Consider the following 17,729-nt stretch of genomic DNA (forward strand, 5'->3'; position numbering starts at 1 on the left):
CTATGGTGTCAAGGGATGTTATTCGTTTTTCTATGGTATCAACTCTTTCAAACAGATCCAGTTTGGGTCTGCATGATTTGCAAGAGGTATTAAAACTCATTGGATGATTCTAGGTATTGAATCATTTGCTCGGGTAATCCCAAGCAGTCATGATGAGCGTATTTGTTACCTAGAGAACATTTGATGGAATTTTCATTATCCTTTCAGACTATTTTTGTGGAAGAAATGGAAAAAATTTCTGAAAACAAATTTTCAACAAAGAAAGAATCAAATCATCTGTGATTGTAACATTTTGGGTAGTCATATTATATTTGTTCCTTAAGAATATCTGTAATATTTGTTTTGCAAAATGCAATACTAATGATCCAAGCATTATTCTTCATAAATACTATCAACCACGAGAACTCATTATTGGTGCTATAGTTTCTCAGTTCATGATTGCTTCCAAAAAAGACCAAAAGACCAAATTCACAAGATATCCCTCTCATGATGTGATCCCTGAGTTCATGTAAGGAACTGAAATTTGCAATCCATGGGATGATTCTACTCTGATAAAATTTCAGACAAGTAGTATTAAAATTTAGTAATTACTAATATTTTACTACTATGAGGAGGATAGGAAGGAAGGAAGGAAGGAAGGAAGGAAGGAAGGACAGAGGGAAGGAGGGAAGGAAAGTAGAAAAGGACATCAGAGTGGTTTGTTTTGATATCTGCATTGTATTTTGTAATTGCTTAGGTCTTGCTGCTATGAGGAAGGAAGGAAGGAAGGAGGGAGGGAAGGAAGGAAAGAGGGAAGAAAGAAGGTGGGTTTTTTTGATATTCTCTTTATATTTTGTCTGTTAATCAGAAGGAACCTGTACAGTTTTAGTACTGGAGAAACGCAAGAGGTTTCTACTTTTAAACATTTCCCAGTGAAAGATAAATAGAAAAAGTTTTCCTTCCCATTTCCATCTCTTTCTCTCTCTCCTGTTTGGTTTGTGTTATGTCTGGAGGATGGGTCCAAGAATGGAGATGAGACTCAGAAAGTAACTACAGCTCTTTATTAGTGACTTCTGATCTGAGCCAAATATCCTAGCCGCAGCAGCCCCTTATATAGAGCTGGCTGCGTGCTAAACGGCCAATGACAGTGATTTGAGCTTGCCGCGCTTGGTTTTGCCCAATCACGGCAGCCCATTTACTAGCCAATCGGATCAGTCTGGAGCAACCAATCATTACCCGCTGTTAGCAGACCAATCCGCTTTGCAGGCTTTCAAGCCTGCTAGTCTGGAACACCCCTCCTCTCTAGGTTCCATCTAAGGGGTGGGGTTATGTAGTCTCGCAGGTAGGCGGGTCTTCGCACCTGTCTACCTGACTTGCGCTGTTCGAAATGTCTTTGCTCGGTCTCGGGTTCTGACGGGTTGCTCGCCGGAATTGCCTGGAATGGTGAGCGGTTCCGTAGCTGTGACTCCCTTCAGGTGACCTCGGGATTATTGACACGCTCCTTCGAGTTGCTACCGCTTGGGCTCTCAGGGTTCGCTGAACCTGTTCGGTTGCTGCTACTAGGTGAGACGATCAATTGCCAAGGCTCTTCATCAGCTGGTGAATAGGCTTTGATGTGGTGATCGTGGGGTTAGTTCTTCTATGCCAGAAGTTGGTTCAATTTCAGAACCCCAGTTTCCTTCCCCTCTGGTTTCATGGCTGGGGTCACTGATGGGAGATGTGGTCAGCCTGGATCGCAGCTGGTTGATGTGCGTTTCCACACTCTCCCATCTGTGGTTTCTGAGCTGGTAGGAGCGGGGGCCTGTAATTTGAGTTATTTTGGCAGGGATCCACAATGGGTCACCTGAAAAGTTCTTTGCAAATACAGGGTCTCCTACCTTAAAGGCGCGGTGTTTCCTGCTGGAGCCCAGGGGTTTTTCCAGGGTGTATGCAGGGTGTAGGCGAGTCTAGAGCGACCTGAGTTTTCTGGCCATCAGAAGTTCAGCTGGGCTTTTGTTGGTCGTAGTGTTTGGTGTAATATGCTGGAGAAGGAGCATCCTGGTAACTTTATCATGGATGTTGCCTTGTTCCATTTTTTGTAGAGTTCTTTTTGTGAACTGAACCATTTGTTCAGCTCTACCATTCACCACCAGGTGAGCCGGTGATGTCAATGCGTGTCGTATGCCACGGTCTGCTAAGTATTGTTCAAAGGCTAAGGCGGTAAATTGAGGGCTATTGTCGGATACCAGGACATCTGGTAACCCGTGCGTTGCAAAAAGTCTGTTCAGTTTCTTGATGACTGCATCTGTGGTGGTAGTCTTCATTTTGTTAACCTCGAGCCAGTTAGAGTATGTGTCTACTGTTATTAGGAAAGTATGCCCTTTTGTAGGTCCTGCAAAATCGATATGGATGCGCGACCAGGGACCCCTGGGTGTTTCCCATTCGGCTGGTGAGGCTTTCGGTGGGGCCGAGCATGTCTCTTGGCATTTGCTACAGGTGGCGACCCAGGTTTCCATTTGTTTGTCCATACCTGGCCACCAGGCGTAGCTCCTTGCCAGCGCTTTCATACGCACGATGCCCGGGTGCCCATCGTGCAGTAATTGTAGAACTTTTTTTTGTAGTTTTGCTGGTATGACCACTCGGTCTCCCCCACAACACGCACCCTTTTTGTGAGAAGAGTTCTGTTTGTCTGTTCTTGAAGGGTTTAAAGGTTTTGTTGGGTTCGATTTCTGGCCATCCTCTCCACCCAGCCAAGAACTCGTGCCAAGCATGAGTCTTTTTTGGTTTCCAATGCGATGTCTTGAGCTGTTAGTGGTGGAGGTGAGGGAAGTGTCTCAATTTGTAGTGTTGATAGTGTGGGAGCCAGGTCATCTTGGAGTTCTGGCAATGGAGAGTGGCTCAAAGCGCTCTGCGTGGGGAATGGTTTTCCCAGGCGATGCCTCAATTGGTAGTCGTGAGGCGGCTAGGAACTCCGACCATCGCGTCATTCTAGGGGATAGAATATGTGGAGTAGATTTGTCACCTGCCAAGATGCCAAGTAATGGTTTATGATCTGTGATGATGGAAAATGATCTCCCATACACATACTCATGGAACCTTTTGATTGCAGATACGATAGCGAGGGCTTCCTTGTCTAGGTGACTATAGTTCCTTTCTGTTTTTGACAAAGTTCTTGAAAAAAATGCAATAGGCGCCTCTGTACCATTTGGTAGGACGTGGCTCAGGATGGCCCCTACCCCAAAAAGGTGAGGCGTCACAAGTCACAGTTAATGGAAGTGTTTCATTATATTGGATGAGCACCGCATCCGAAGTTAAAAGGTCCTTTACTTGTTGAAAGGCATGTTCCTCCCGTCGTCCCCAAATCCAGGAAGCCTTTTTATCAAGGAGTCTATGAAGGGGTTCAGCGACGGTCGCCTTCTAGGGTAGGAAAATGTTATAAAAGTTAATGAGTCCCAGGAAGGCTTGAAGGTCTGTTTTGTTTTGTGGTCTCGGGGCATTTTTGATGGCAGCCAATTTCTTTTCTGTAGGGTGAATTCCTTGTTTGTCAAGGAGGTAACCAAGAAATTCAACCTTTTCAGTGCATAACTGGCACTTTTCCTTCTTTACCTTGAGGCCAGCATCTTGGAACTTTTGTAGGACTGTTCTCAGTCGTTTTTCTAACTGACTCCTTGTTGGGGCAGCTATTAACACGTCGTCGAAGTAGGGCTGACCCCTTTAATGCCCTGCAACAACCTTTCCATCAGACTTTGGAAGATGCCTGGTGCTATGCTTACTCCAAACTGGAGTCAGTTACATTTGAACGCACCTCTGTGCATAACTATGGTTTGGGCTTCGGCGGTTTCAGCATCTACTGGCAACTGTTGATAAGCTTGGGCCAGGTCAAGCTTTGCGAATATTCTGCCACCCCCAAGTAAGTGAAGGAGATGCTGGACCACTGGTACCGGATAGGCGCTCTGCTGTAACACGTGGTTGAGGGTGGCCTTGTAATCCCCACAGATTCTCAAAGATCCATCAGGTTTTATCGGAGTTACAATTGGGCTCTCCCATCGGGTGTGATCAATGGGTTCTAACACGCCTTGTGCAATTAGTTTGTCCAGTTGCTCATCAATTTTTGGTTTGAGAGCAAAGGGGACTCGGCATGGTTTTAGCGAATGGGCGCAATATCAGGCGGGAGATTAAAAGAGATAGGGGACCCCTTGTACTTGCCTAGATTTTCACTGAAGACTTCTTGGAAGTCCCGGACGAGGGCCGCTTCCCAGTCTTCGTCTACAGTCTGATTGATGCCTGCCATTTCGATTCCTAATGGCGCGACCACTGTAGACCCAGTAGGCTGGGTCAGGTCTCTGTCAACGATGGTGAGAGGTAGTATTGCGGTGTGGTCCTTGAAGGAGACCTGGAAATGACTGGAACCAGCGACACTGAATCAGGCTGCCCTGGTAATCCTTTAATATAAGCCTCTGAGTGCTGAGGTCCTGGCAGCGGATGTTGGGAATCAGCTGCTTCAGGGTTTTCTAGGAGACCATGGATAGGGAAGACCCAGAGTCCACTTCCATGATGCATGGTCGATTTTCAATGGTGACCTCTACACGGATTTTTCTGGTGTCTAAGGATGAAGCATGGCCGATGGTGATAGTCTGATGTGCTTCTTCCCGTCTGGGTGCACCAGTAAACTTCTGGGTTCTGTTGTACTGGCTCCACAGGTTGTTTGGGCAGTCCCGATTTGTGGTGGGAGTGCCATCTGTTTGTCGGAGACTGTTTTCTTTCTGTTTGGGACTGGATCCTCTTTTGTTTTGGCATACTTTAGCAATATGCCCTCTTCTCACAAAAAGCGACAGATGGCGTCTAGGAATCTGCTTTGGATCGTGGGTGGTTTCCACCACATCCGGCGCATTCGAAATTCGACTTACGACCCCGCTGGTCTCATTGTTCGCGCTCTGACCGAGTCTGTGGACTTCTTCCTCTTCACTATCTGATGAGGATTCGCTGTCTTCATGATGGGTGGCTAACGTGTATTTCTCTGATGGCGTTGCCGTATCCTTGGTGGGTTGGTGGCTGGCCCCATTTGTCCGGCGCATCCGTGCTGCTGATTTACAGGTGGCTTCAGCTGCAGTGGCGTCGAGCTATGGAATCTGCGAGGCAGATGTCTCCTTTGGCCATGATTTTGCTTTGGACTGTTGGGTCTCATAGGCCAAGGACAACTCGATCCTCATGGCTTCTTCTAGATTTGCGAAGCCGCAGACAAACCACCTAAATTGCTTAGGTCAGCTACAAAATCCCGATGCTCTCACCTTCGCATTGATCCCTTTGGTAAAATTTGTGCTCTGGATGAGAGTCGGTACTGCTGGGCGTAATGGTTGTGAAGGATGGGAGCAAGGGTATCCCAGTCCATTGATTTGACTTCAGCCGGTTTTGGCAAGCGCTTGGCCATTTTAAAGACGGCGGGTCCGCAATGCATCAGGAAAACTGCTCGCTTTTTGCTGGGAGTGGCATCCTTCAGATTGTTGGACTCTAGGAACATTTGAAACCTGTCCATGTATGAGTCCCAGTCTTCGCTGGCTGGATCGAATGGGGGCGGTGGTATAGCGCTGCTGGCCATTCTGCCGACATCTGCGCGCGCTGTCAGCCACATGCTCTGTTGATCTTCGGTGAGTGCTCAGTCAGCTCTGTTGTCTCCGGATCCCATCCTTGTCGCCAGTGTTATGTCTGGAAGGATGGGTCCAAGAACAGAGACGAGACTCAGAAAGTAACTACAGCTCTTTATTAGTGACTTCCGATCTGAGCCAAATATCCTAGCCACAGCAGCCCCTTATATAGAGCTGGCTGCGGCTAAACGGCCAATGACAGTGATTTGAGCTTGCCGCTTGGTTTGCGCAATCGTGGCAGCCCGTTTACTAGCCAATCGGATCAGTCTGGAGCGACCAATCATGACCCGCTGTTAGCAGACCAATCCGCTTGCAGGCTTTCAAGCCTGCATAGTCCAGAACACTTGTGTGTAAGAGAGAGAGAACAGGAGAAAGTATATACATATCTATTTAACAAGTGTGAGTAAATATAACCATTTTAACACTTACAAAATATTGTATACATCGTACTAGATCAAAGAGAGTACCATTCTATTCTGATGAAAATTGGGGCAAGTAGTATTAAATTTTAGTAACTGCTAATATTTTGCTATTATGAGGAGGGAGAAGAGAGAGGGAGGAAGGGAAGGAAGGAAGGAAGGAAGGAAGGAAGGAAGGAAGGAAGGAAGGAAGGAAGGAAGGAAGGAAGGAAGGAAGGAAAGAAAAAAATAATGATATTTACATTATGATTTGTCGGTTAATCTAATGGAACCTGTACAATTTTGGTACATTGAGAATCATAAGAGGTTTCTATTTTTAAACATTTTCCAGTGAAAGATAAATAGAAACAGTGGTCTTTCTATCTCCATCTCTGTCTCTCTCCTGTTTTGCTTGTGTGTAAGAGAGTGAGAACAGCAGAAAGAATATACATATCTATCTAACATGTATGAGTAAATATATTAGCTTTTAACAATTACACAATACCTCATCCTAGATCAAAGCATAGAACTACTGTTTCTTGATGTCTGTCTTAGTTCAGTATGAAGTTAGCAGAAATATATTGTATTGAAATGCAGCACATATTTCCCTGGAAGCAACTTGACAATTCTGATTTTTGAATTTCACTCTAGTTCAGTGACTCAAGCCTACCAACATGTTGTAGCCTTGGTGTTTTCTGTAAAGGAGATTAATGAAAATGCCCAGATCTTAACCAATGTCACCCTAGGCTTCCAGGATCTATAACACCCATATTATAATGCACAGTGTACCTATGCAGCCACAATGGAATTACTCTCTTCACCCAGCCAGTTCATCCCTAACTATAAATATGACCTCCAAAAATCTGATAGCCATAATTGGGGATCCAAACTCTTATGAAGTTCTGTACATGGCAAATATCTTGGCCAATTACAAATTGCACAGGCTTTCATGAAAGAATAATTGCTTTAAAATTTAAAAGTATTTATATTTAAAACTTTAAAATTTAAAGTATTTAATATTGGTTAATAAAATAATATTAAAATACACGTTTATTTATATGTTCCAATCTAAATGTTTAATAGTCACTTGTTACATAACAACCTCAGCTAGTGTAGTAATGTATTCAGTACCATACAAACATAACTTAACCTTGAAATTTTAAGGGAGTATGAGAATGAGACACATTTTTTTTCCTTTTCATTCCCTTCAAAAAATTTTAGCTGGGATATTGCTCTGCTGCAGAGATAACGAGCCAACATACTGTCTTCCATTGGATGTTCCCAAATAAAATTCAACAGCACAGGGGATTTTCCATCTTCTATTGCATTTTAGAAGACATGGGTTGGGGGTGTTATATACTGATATTGGCAAACTGACACAGATATTACTACAAAATGTGCTTCCCATGATTTTGAAAAATGGTATCTGCTTTGATTTCACAAGAAGAAAACTGTCTGAGGCTACCTCAATGACATTGATGAAATAGTAGAAAGGATTCATGCAAAATTATTTTTTCTCTTGACATGCAAAACTAATACTGTGATTGTTCTGGGTGAATTTCAAAGTATAGTGTGAAATTAGCCAATATGGAAATATTTATGTATTTAATTGTGGTTACCTTTACAGCTTACACTGAAGTCTGTTTCACCTTAACAATTAGTTTAATTGAATATTCTACTTTTTTTTTATTATTGGGAGGTTTTATTTAATCACTCATAAATTATAGTACATTAGTATCAGGACTTAAATTCAAAGGTAGAGCAGTACTGTTTTATAAATGAAACATACTGAGGATTTTTCCTCAATAATAAACAAGAGAAAATATTTAAATTACTTTTATCTTTCTTCATTTATCTCTGTGTTCTCTTAGCTTTGCCCATTCTTCTGCTCCAGAGATGAATATACAGAATAAAGCAATTTCCTTTCATTGGACGTTTTCCCAATTCAGGTTATCAATATTATGGAATTCTCCAGCTGTTACTTTATTTCAAGTGGACATGGATGGGCATATTTTATGTTGGCATTGGCAGCCAGACAGATTTATTGCTCCAGAAAGTTCTTTCTTTTCACAAGATGGCATCTGTTTTGATTTCATCAAAAAGATGGCTGGCCCAGGTATGTTCAGTGAGCTGGATATGATTGTGGAAGCATCCTGTGTTAAACTAAACCTTGCCTGGAACAGCAGAGCTAATGTAGTTATCTTTCGTGGAGAATTTCACAGAGTAATACCTTTATGGGGTTTACTTCAAATGTCAGAATATTATCAAACAGCGGGGGGGAGGAAAAGTCTGGATCATGACATGCAGATGTGGACTTTACATCCTTCCTGTTTCAAAGAAACTGGAGCATAGTTTTCCTCCATGTCGCAATATCCCTGGCAATCCAATTTAAGGAAGTGTCAGGATTTCAGAAATTTGTTCAGATGAGGAATCCTATTTTGCATAAAGCAGATGGTTTCTTAAAAGAGGTCTGGCAACAACTATTTGATTGTCTGATTCCAAACTTTTCCACTGACTCAGTGAACCAGAATATCTGCACTCAGGAGGAGAGGCTGAAGACTCTCCCTATAACCTTTTTGGAACAAGGATGACTGCCCACATTTACTGTGTCTACAACGCTGTGTATGCTGTTGCATATGCTTTGTATGCCCTGTATTCTTCCATTCATCCATATGCTTTGCATGCCCTGTATTCATCCATAAACAAGCAAAGATCGAGGATGACATTGAAACATTCTTAAGGAACAGTCATGGAAGGTAAAATAACCTTCTCAGAGAGGTGCACAATATTTCACCCTATCTGTTGATGCAAGAGTAGCATTATCAGTTTATTTTATATAATTGATCCTTGTAAGATGTTTGGATCAGAGCTTTATTCCATGAAGAAGGTCAATATTATCTTCTTCAAATTGGGTGCTTATATGAACATCTGTGATCCAAGCAGAGAGCAGAGAAAAAAAGTTGGGATTAGCAGCCCAACTTTTGTATGTTCTGTGCATTTTTAGCTAGCAATTTTGTTTTCATTTCTACAACAATCCCAGGATCCAGTTTCGTCGGTGTGATGCCATTCCAAGTCTGTTCCAATCTGGATGTGAATTATTTCCCTCTATTTGATCATTGGAACCTTTTCTCCATGTTGGATTCTTTCCATTATCTTTGTCAGAATGGATAACATTTATGGCAGATCTGTGTTTGCTTATGGTTTTTTACCATTTTCCAGCCAGAAGCACTTGTGCAGAGGAAGAAATCTTTCCTAATGTTAAACCATGTACTCTAATTCAACTTTATATTTTAAAAAGAAATATTATGAAATCTATGACTGCTAGTTTTATTGGAAGCATGGCTCATTTCTAAACAGAAAATAATATTTCTGTAGTTCAAGAGGGCTTTGTAGCAACATATTTTATAAGATTATCCTCGACAGTAAGGTCTAAATTGATTTTTTTAATTTCTAGAATTATCCCCCCCTTTTTTTAGTTATTTCACTGAGAGCATGTTCAACTTTATTCTAATTTATATATAAACTAGTTGTTATAGGTTCCAAACATTATGACATATTCATGTCACTATATCTACATAAGGTTGCATAATATTATGTTCTCATGCATTTTTATTTTTATTTTTAAAAACTTTCATACTCTTATTATATTCCTTTGGTAAAGAAGGAGGTGATGAAAATCATAACAAATAGAATAATATTTTTAATGTCTCTCAAGTTTTGGAGATTTTCAATATATTAAGAGACATTAGATTTGCAGAAGATTATCATATTTTTAATCTAAGAAATAAATAAATGTTTTATAATCTGTAGGAAATCAGCTCAGACATTAATCCCACAAAACCTTACAAATCACTTACCATAGAATAAAAAGCTTTAACATTCTAGACAATGATGCAATCTTCCATTGAAAGATACTATAACTGTGCTGAGAATGTGTTTTCTTATTTGATGGCAATTATATTTGATGACATTTTGCAAAGCATCTATGTGCCATGTTTTTATCGCCTTTCCAACTTTTTCCTCCTTCCTGCCTAGCTTCACTATTTCCTGAGAGGAGTTTCATTTAATAACAGTGCTGGAGACAAGATTTCCTTTGATGAAAATGGACAACTTGTAGGAAGATTCAATATCTCATAAACTGGGTCACGTTCCCAAACCAGTCCTTCCTTAGAGTTAAGGTGGGGAACTATAGATCCAGACCCACTCTCATACCACCTGCTGACCATTAGAGAGGATGAAATCATCTGGCCCACCTGGTTTAATCGGGGTACATATCCACATTGATTGATCACTTTGACCAAGATTCCAAGAAGATTCTTGGAAATCTAGCAAGAATTGCATTATTCTCAATTATTTTGGTGATAGCAAAGAAAAAATTGTCCAAGAACTGAGAAAATCAGACACAAGAGAATATGTGTTTGATTTGCATATCCTTAAATGGCTATTCTAGTAAAATATCATTTGGTTCAATCATGGGAGTTATTGGAGAATATGTGAGTACTTCTAGGGATAGGTTCAATATTCATGTAATACATGGGGTAACAATAGGTAGATTGGTTGATAAATTCTACAGAGGACACAAACTGTACACTTTATGGGGATATTCTCAGCTATGGTTATTAGGTTCTTTTTTCATCGAGTAAGTAGAACATACAATTAAAACCAAGGTAATGATTTGATTGCCAGAGGTTGTATATCATTAGGGAGCTAGGGATTATCACCATAAATACTCCTGGATTCTCTGCAAATGCTAATAAGGAGATTCTATTTTGTTGCTGCATATTATATGTTTTCTTATTCTACAGACACTTTGCTTGCAGATATATTTGTTAATTCAAAGAAGATATTGCGAAACACTGTTTTGTTGCTTTTTCTTTCCCACCCTTTGAATAGTTTTATGCAACTTATATCAAAAACTAAACAATTATCTCAAAAGGATATTGGTAAAATCAGTATTTTTCAAGAGACTTTTACAAATATTCTCAGCATTCTCTGGATATTTCTGCTAAATTTCTGTTAAATGGCGAGTTTCTTATCGGAAGAATTTCAGTTCTTCCTTCCCTAAAAAAAAAAATCAACGAAATTAGATACCACCATATGTTGCCAAAACTGTAATGGGAGAAGAATTCTGATCACATATTGTTCTTGTTCTAATGTTAGTATTGCTTAAGTTCATGTATAGAAGGACATATCTTGCTGTTCCTTTCCAGGACAAACTATCCAAATTACAGAAAACAAGTAAGGAATAGCTTGTAAATTGGGATACAAAAGATTAAGGGAAAAAGTTCATTGTTAAATTTACTTGCACATATCTGATATTAAAAAAAAATCTGATACCAATCAATAGTTTTAATAGTTTTATATTTAAAAATATATTATTTTGTTTGCTTTGGTCCAAGATCTCTCAGCTTCAATTTTCTTCAGAAAATTTCTTCTAGAGGCAGCCACAGAATCCAGAAGCTACCCTTGCAACAACAAAAGCTTTAGAATTCACAATTCATTAAGTCGCTTAAGTTAAGTTTACAATTAAGGGGAGCTAACAAGAGAACTGCCTGCAATAGCTGAAACATCCAGTTGAAGTGTGGAGTAGGAAGCAAGTCCACCTTCTTTGCCTGATCTATGAATTAGGACCTTGAATAATTTATGTTTCTGAGCGCCATTTCAGACCAAGTCAGAAAGGATGGAAAGATGCTGTTACCAGCACTGCAACCTCAAAATGTTCCAATGACAGTCAATGAGGGTTGTTGGTTTTTTTTTTTTTTTTTTGGAAAAACTTTAACATATTTAATTTCCTTCATGGGCAGGTATCACCTGTCTCCCTGTGTAATGATAACTGCCCTTCCGGTTACAGAAAGGCCAAAATAGAAGAAAAACCATTTTGTTGCTATGATTGCATTCTATGACCTCAAGTGAGAGATCACTAAACCAAACAGGCAAGAGATGTTCCAAAAGAAGCTAGATGTCCTTGCATTCAGTTTCTCAACCATGTACAATGTTTCACATCTGTGTACCCCATTTTTCAAGCACCAACAAGCACCAGCATTTATCTGTTCTGGTTGTTAGAATAAATTACTGGCCTAATCCTGTAAGGAAGGCAGAAAGGAAACATTCTGGTGTTGCTTACAGAAACTGCCTTCTCCATTAACCCTTATTACATTCTTGGCAGGACTAGACCTCCTGTCTCAGGAACATCTCTGGAGTTTCCCCACCCTCCTTTGCTTGTACTTTGCTTGTGTGTTTTAATTTTTCTTCCAATTCTGAGGACTTTTTTTTTCTTGGTCAAAAAGTTCTCACCTCTCTTTCATCCCTTGTATCTCTTTCTCCTTCTAGAGTATCCTCCTTTATCTTCATTACCAAAATGTTGTCTGTAAAAGTATCTGCCTTGTCTATCGTGTCCAATCTATGTCTCCTGTCTTGCCACATGACCATGATCCCCTCTGGTGTCAGCCACCTAAAGTTCACATTATACTTATTCAGCCTTGAGGTCAAGGAGAGAGATTGATACTGCTTTTTGAGGTCTCTCATCCTTTTAGGTACCTGTTTTAGGACTGGTATCTGTTTTCCACAGTACTCCAGTGGCTCATCTCTAGTTCTATGGAGAATTTCATCATGGATTGATTTTCTAATGAATGTAATATGTATTTCCTTGGGTAGATTATGCCTTCTTCCATAGTTTGTTTGTACCTGATAAATTTTGTCACATTTCTGATATCATTTCTTCCTTTTCCATACCCAATGCTTTTTGTTATCAATTCTGCCATAGTATCGGGAAGGTCTTCTCCTTTTCCTCTTTAACATTTTGTTTTATTATAACAAGTTTTATTCAATTTTTCCAAAACAAATGAAAAAAAGCTCCTTTCAGTGTACAACATAATTCCGGGTCACCACTTTTACATGCCAAGTATGATAATAATTATCTATTCATTTTCTGACATTCAACTTCCTATCTTATCCATTTTAACTTAATTCTATTATTACCTCTCCATTCCAACTTTTACATAAACAAATTAATCCTGTTCACTAATATTACTTTTTACTCTAAACATCTTCTCAGTTCATTTCAATTTATTTCAAATATTTCTTAAACATTAACATTTCTTTTAAGCATGACCTTTTCCGTGATACTCTTTTCTCATTTAAATCACTAATAATTTCCAAATCTTCATACATATTACCTTTTAATTCTTTTTATCTGTCAGATTTGTAATTCCATCGCATATTCTTTCCCATTGATTCTAGATTAATACAAGCTTTTACATACAAAATAGAACATAAATTTTCCCTCCCCTTTTACTAATTTGGAGTGTCATCTCAGTGGTTTAGATAGACCTTAATTCCCTCATCTTAATTGCGCCAACAAACATCTATTTTAATTAGTTATAGTAATAATCATTCCCTTTAAAAAAAAAAGAACTACATAACATTGTACTTTTCAAGTCAGATTCTGCAGCATATTTTCCCTTTACTTCCAAGCAGAGTTTTATTTATAATACCAAAAGAAGAGGAAGAAGAAGAAGAAGAAGAAGAAGAAGAAGAAGAAAGAAGAAGAAGAAGAAGAAGAAGAAGAAGAAGAAGAAGAAGAAGAAGAAGAAGAAGAAGAAGAAGAAGAAGAAGAAGAAGAAGAAGAAGAAGAAGAAGAAGAAGAAGAAACAATTAATCCATTTAGCTAGTCCTTGGTCACTGATATTAATCTCACATTTTAAAACATCCCTCACAACTCATTTCAATTATTTCAATATATATAGATAAACATTGACCTTTCTTGTAGCAATAAAAATAAGAACATACATTCATCTGCTAAAAATATCAGTGCTCCTCCCTCCTCTCAATGGTCTACATTCCCCTATTTTCTAGATAATTTGTAATTGCAAATACATTCTTTTTTTTTTTTAAACAAATTTTATTCAGTTTTTCACATTAAAAACAAAAATCTCTTTTAGTGGACAACATATTTCCGGTCATCACCTTTACATACAAATATGACAGCAATTATACATTCATATATGCATACTTAATTCTATTATTACCTCCTTTTCCATTCCAAATTTTCAGTAAGGAGAGAAACAAACACATTACCTCTAGCCTCTTCATTAATCTCAATCGAAATATCTTTTTGTTTCATTTCAATTATTTGAAATATAATCCTTTAATATTTATTTTAATAATAAATATAAACAATATGTGTTATAATAATAATAATAATAATAATAATAATAATACATAATAATAATATGTCAATAATAATAATAAATAATAAATAATAATAATAATAATAATAATAATAATAATAATAATAATAATGTAATAATACAATAATAATAATAATAATAATAATAAGTTACCAATGTCTCTCCCTTGCTTTTCATAGTCTATATTAACTTTATTAATTTAGTTGGTACTTTGGTCTGTCATATTCCCTTTCCATTATACATTCGTGTTATAAATTCTAGATTAATACAAATTTTAACACTAAAAAAAGTATAGGTTTCCCCCTTTTTTCTGTTTTGAATGTGACACCTCAATGATTAAAATATACCCTTTATTCCCTCATCTTGATTCCCAATAAACCATTATTTTTAGAAGAAGTTAATAATAATCATTACATCTTTTCATTTAGATTCTGCAGCATATTTTTTCCCTTGATTTTTAATAAGAGTTATCATTATCTACTATTACCCTATATATTACCCTATATAAATATTTTTAATTGCAGAAATATTCTTATTACTTCCCTTGTCACCAATCCCCTTTTTAATTCATCAACCATTATCTCTGAAAAACAATTTCTTTTCAACATTTTACTATTTCCGTATTTCTTTATTTCAGGCACATGTTTCTTAGTGCTTCTCCTCCCCCTCTTTTCCCCATATCTTTTTCTCATTCCAATTTATATCCCTCTCCCTTTCTTAATATCTTCCTTTCCCCTTTTCTGCTGGGTCTTTCTGCCTTCCCCGACTTCACTGGTATTCCCCCTTTTGATTGCCTTCTTAAATTTCAACTTTTTAACCTTCCTTCTTTCTCCACTTCTTTGTTGTGTTCTTTGTGTTAATTGTCTGTTTAAAATGTCTTCTCCTTGAATCGACTCCTCCTCCTCTGAAGCTCTTTATTCTTGTTCTTCAATTGCCATTTCCATTTTTTTCTAACACAGAGCATAAAGTGATTCACCTTCTTTCCTGTAGTAATTCTCTCATATTTTTAAGTTCCATTTTTAATTCCCAAAGATATATCATTGTTACACATTCTTATATTTTATGATCATTAAAGTCCACAAAAAAAAAACAAAAACACTTTTACTTTCCTTTCTTTCTTTCTTTCAATTTTCTAAAGTTTTCAGTTATTCCAGCGAAGGTCTATACCAAAAACATCAATCAATCCCACAGTCAAAGTCTTTTCCTTGCTTTTTTCTTTTATTCTGGTTCTGCTTTCACTTTCTAAGATTCTTACTTTGCATTTCAATATTTCTTTAGTGTTATATCCACACAAGTTCATTCAGAAACAGGATGCTTTCCTTTTGTTTGATCTCAAGTTTTTTGTCAAAAGGTGGCACTTCATTATACAAAGTCTTCACCTTTTCCCTATCTTTTTATTTAGGGTTTTTCAAACCTCAATATTCCAACACAGTCCAGTCTCCAATTTGTAAACTTTATTATTATTATTTTTGACAGTCTTAAGTCCAGCTTTATTTTATGCCTGTTTATTCCCAAAATATTTCAGTCCAATTTAGTTAAATCTTTAGTTCCAGCATCTTCTTTTCCCCGGTTCGAGTCCTGCTTAGCTGTCAAAAATATTTTGTTTTTTCCCCCATCCCTTTGTAATTTTGCCACCACTTTTCTTTTTCTTAAAAATTCCATGTTACACCTTTAATCCCGGGGTACTTTTGTTTAGTTGTATTGCCCAGTTGTCCCAGTTCAGATGTTATCCACCTCTTTCTTCCCCTACTGCACAAATCTTAATCCAGCTGAGTCCTCCTCTTTGGGGTGGCATTTTAACCACTATGCACTGCTCGTCCTTCCTGGGGAAAAAGACCAAGACCGGGGGAGATGCGGCTCCCCTCAACCTGGCTTGCGGCTTCTCCTTACTCCGCCGCCCTCCAAGGCAGCTTTCAGCCCTTGAATCATAATGATCGGGGCTCTCCAGCAGAGCATGACGACCACTTAAGCTGCAGAGAGTCGTGATCTACAGTCCATCAGTGAGGAGGCTCTGCCTTCTTCCCACAAATACATTCTTATTACCCCTCATATCAGTGTGGAATCCCCTTTCTTAATTCATTAACCATTATCCCTATGTATTCTAAATAAACAATGTTTTCCATTATTTTACAATTCCCATATTTCTTTCTTTCCTGTTCCTGTTCCTCATTACCTCTCTTCCCTTTTACTTTTCCAAATCTTTTCTCCCTCTGATTTGTGTCCCACTCTTCCTCTTTTTATCTTCCTTCCCCTTTTACTTTTCTGCTGTTTCTTCCTGTCTTTCTTTATTTTTACAGGTATTCCCTTTTAGTTACTTTTTGGAATCTCCTATTTTTAACTCCCTTCTTTCTCTCTTCTTTGTAGTGTTCTTTTGTGTTGATTGTCTATTTAAGATGGCCTTCTTGAACTAACCTCCTCTTTCTCTGAGGTTTCTTTTGCAAGTTCCTTCAATCACCATTTCCATAGCTTTTAACACAGAGCAAAATGATCCACCTCTTACATGTAGTAGTTCTTCATATTTTTAAGTAGCATTTTTAATTCCCGAAGAATATCATAGATTGCATGCTCTTTATATCTTATAGTCTTTAAAATCCACAAATCAACTTCTCCTATTCTTTTTCTTCTTCAGGCTTTCTGGATTCACAATTATTCCAAAACTGGGTTTATACCAAAGTCACCAATTAGTCCAACAATCCAACTTTTCTTACTTCTTTTCTTTTTATTTTTAGTTCAACTTTCACTCTCTGGGGTAACTGTTTATTGTTTCAATATTTCCTTTTCATTGTATCAAGTCAAATTCATAGAGAAACAGGAATTTTTTTCTTTTCAGTTTAAATTTTTATCCACAAGATCGCATTCTTCATGCCCGGGCAAAGTCCTCCCTCCTCCCCCATTTTATTGTTCAGGAATTCGAGGCCCAATATTCCAAAACAATCAAGTCTCCAATTTGTATATTTCCCCCCTTTTAATGTTCTTAAGTCCAGCTTTAATTTATGCCTGTTTGTTGCCAAGATATTTTGCAGCTTTTTTAGCCAAGAAATGATCAGATACTTTTCAGGAAACCAAATTCACCACCTTCAGCATACTGGTCTTTTCCAGTGTTTGGTTGTCTTTTATTCTTGCTTACATAAGCAGCAAAGGAAAATACATGGTGGCTGTGGAGATCTTTGCCATCTTGGCTTCCAGTGGGACACTATTAGTTTGTATCTTTCTCCCAAAATGCTATATTATTTTGTTGAGACCTGATCTGAATAAAAAGGAGCATTTGATCAAAGGAATTAAGTAAATGACATTGTTTAATTGACTATTTCTGTGTGTGTGTGTGTGTGTGTGTATGTATTTATATATAGAGTGGTGGGCTGCAAATTTTTTAACAATTGGTTCTCTGCCCTAATGACTGGCTGAGTGGGCATGGCCGAGTGGGCGTGGCTGGGTGGTCATGTGACTGGGTGGGCATGGCCAGCTCAGTAGCAAAGTAAAATACATGGTGGCTATGGAGATCTTTTGTGAAAGTTCCAACTGACAAATTTAACCAAGTCAGC

General features: G+C 38.2%; 1 pseudogene; it reads left to right on the forward strand.

The window, feature by feature from the left end:
• Positions 1–17,473, forward strand: part of LOC148129302 (vomeronasal type-2 receptor 26-like) — a 41,168-nt pseudogene extending 23,695 nt beyond the window's left edge.
• Positions 17,474–17,729: the final 256 nt, after the last annotated feature.

Source organism: Notechis scutatus, chromosome Z (genome assembly GCF_049901735.1).
Source record: "Notechis scutatus isolate UNSWTSFEM ecotype Mainland chromosome Z, rNotScu1.2, whole genome shotgun sequence".
Lineage (NCBI taxonomy): Eukaryota > Metazoa > Chordata > Lepidosauria > Squamata > Elapidae > Notechis > Notechis scutatus.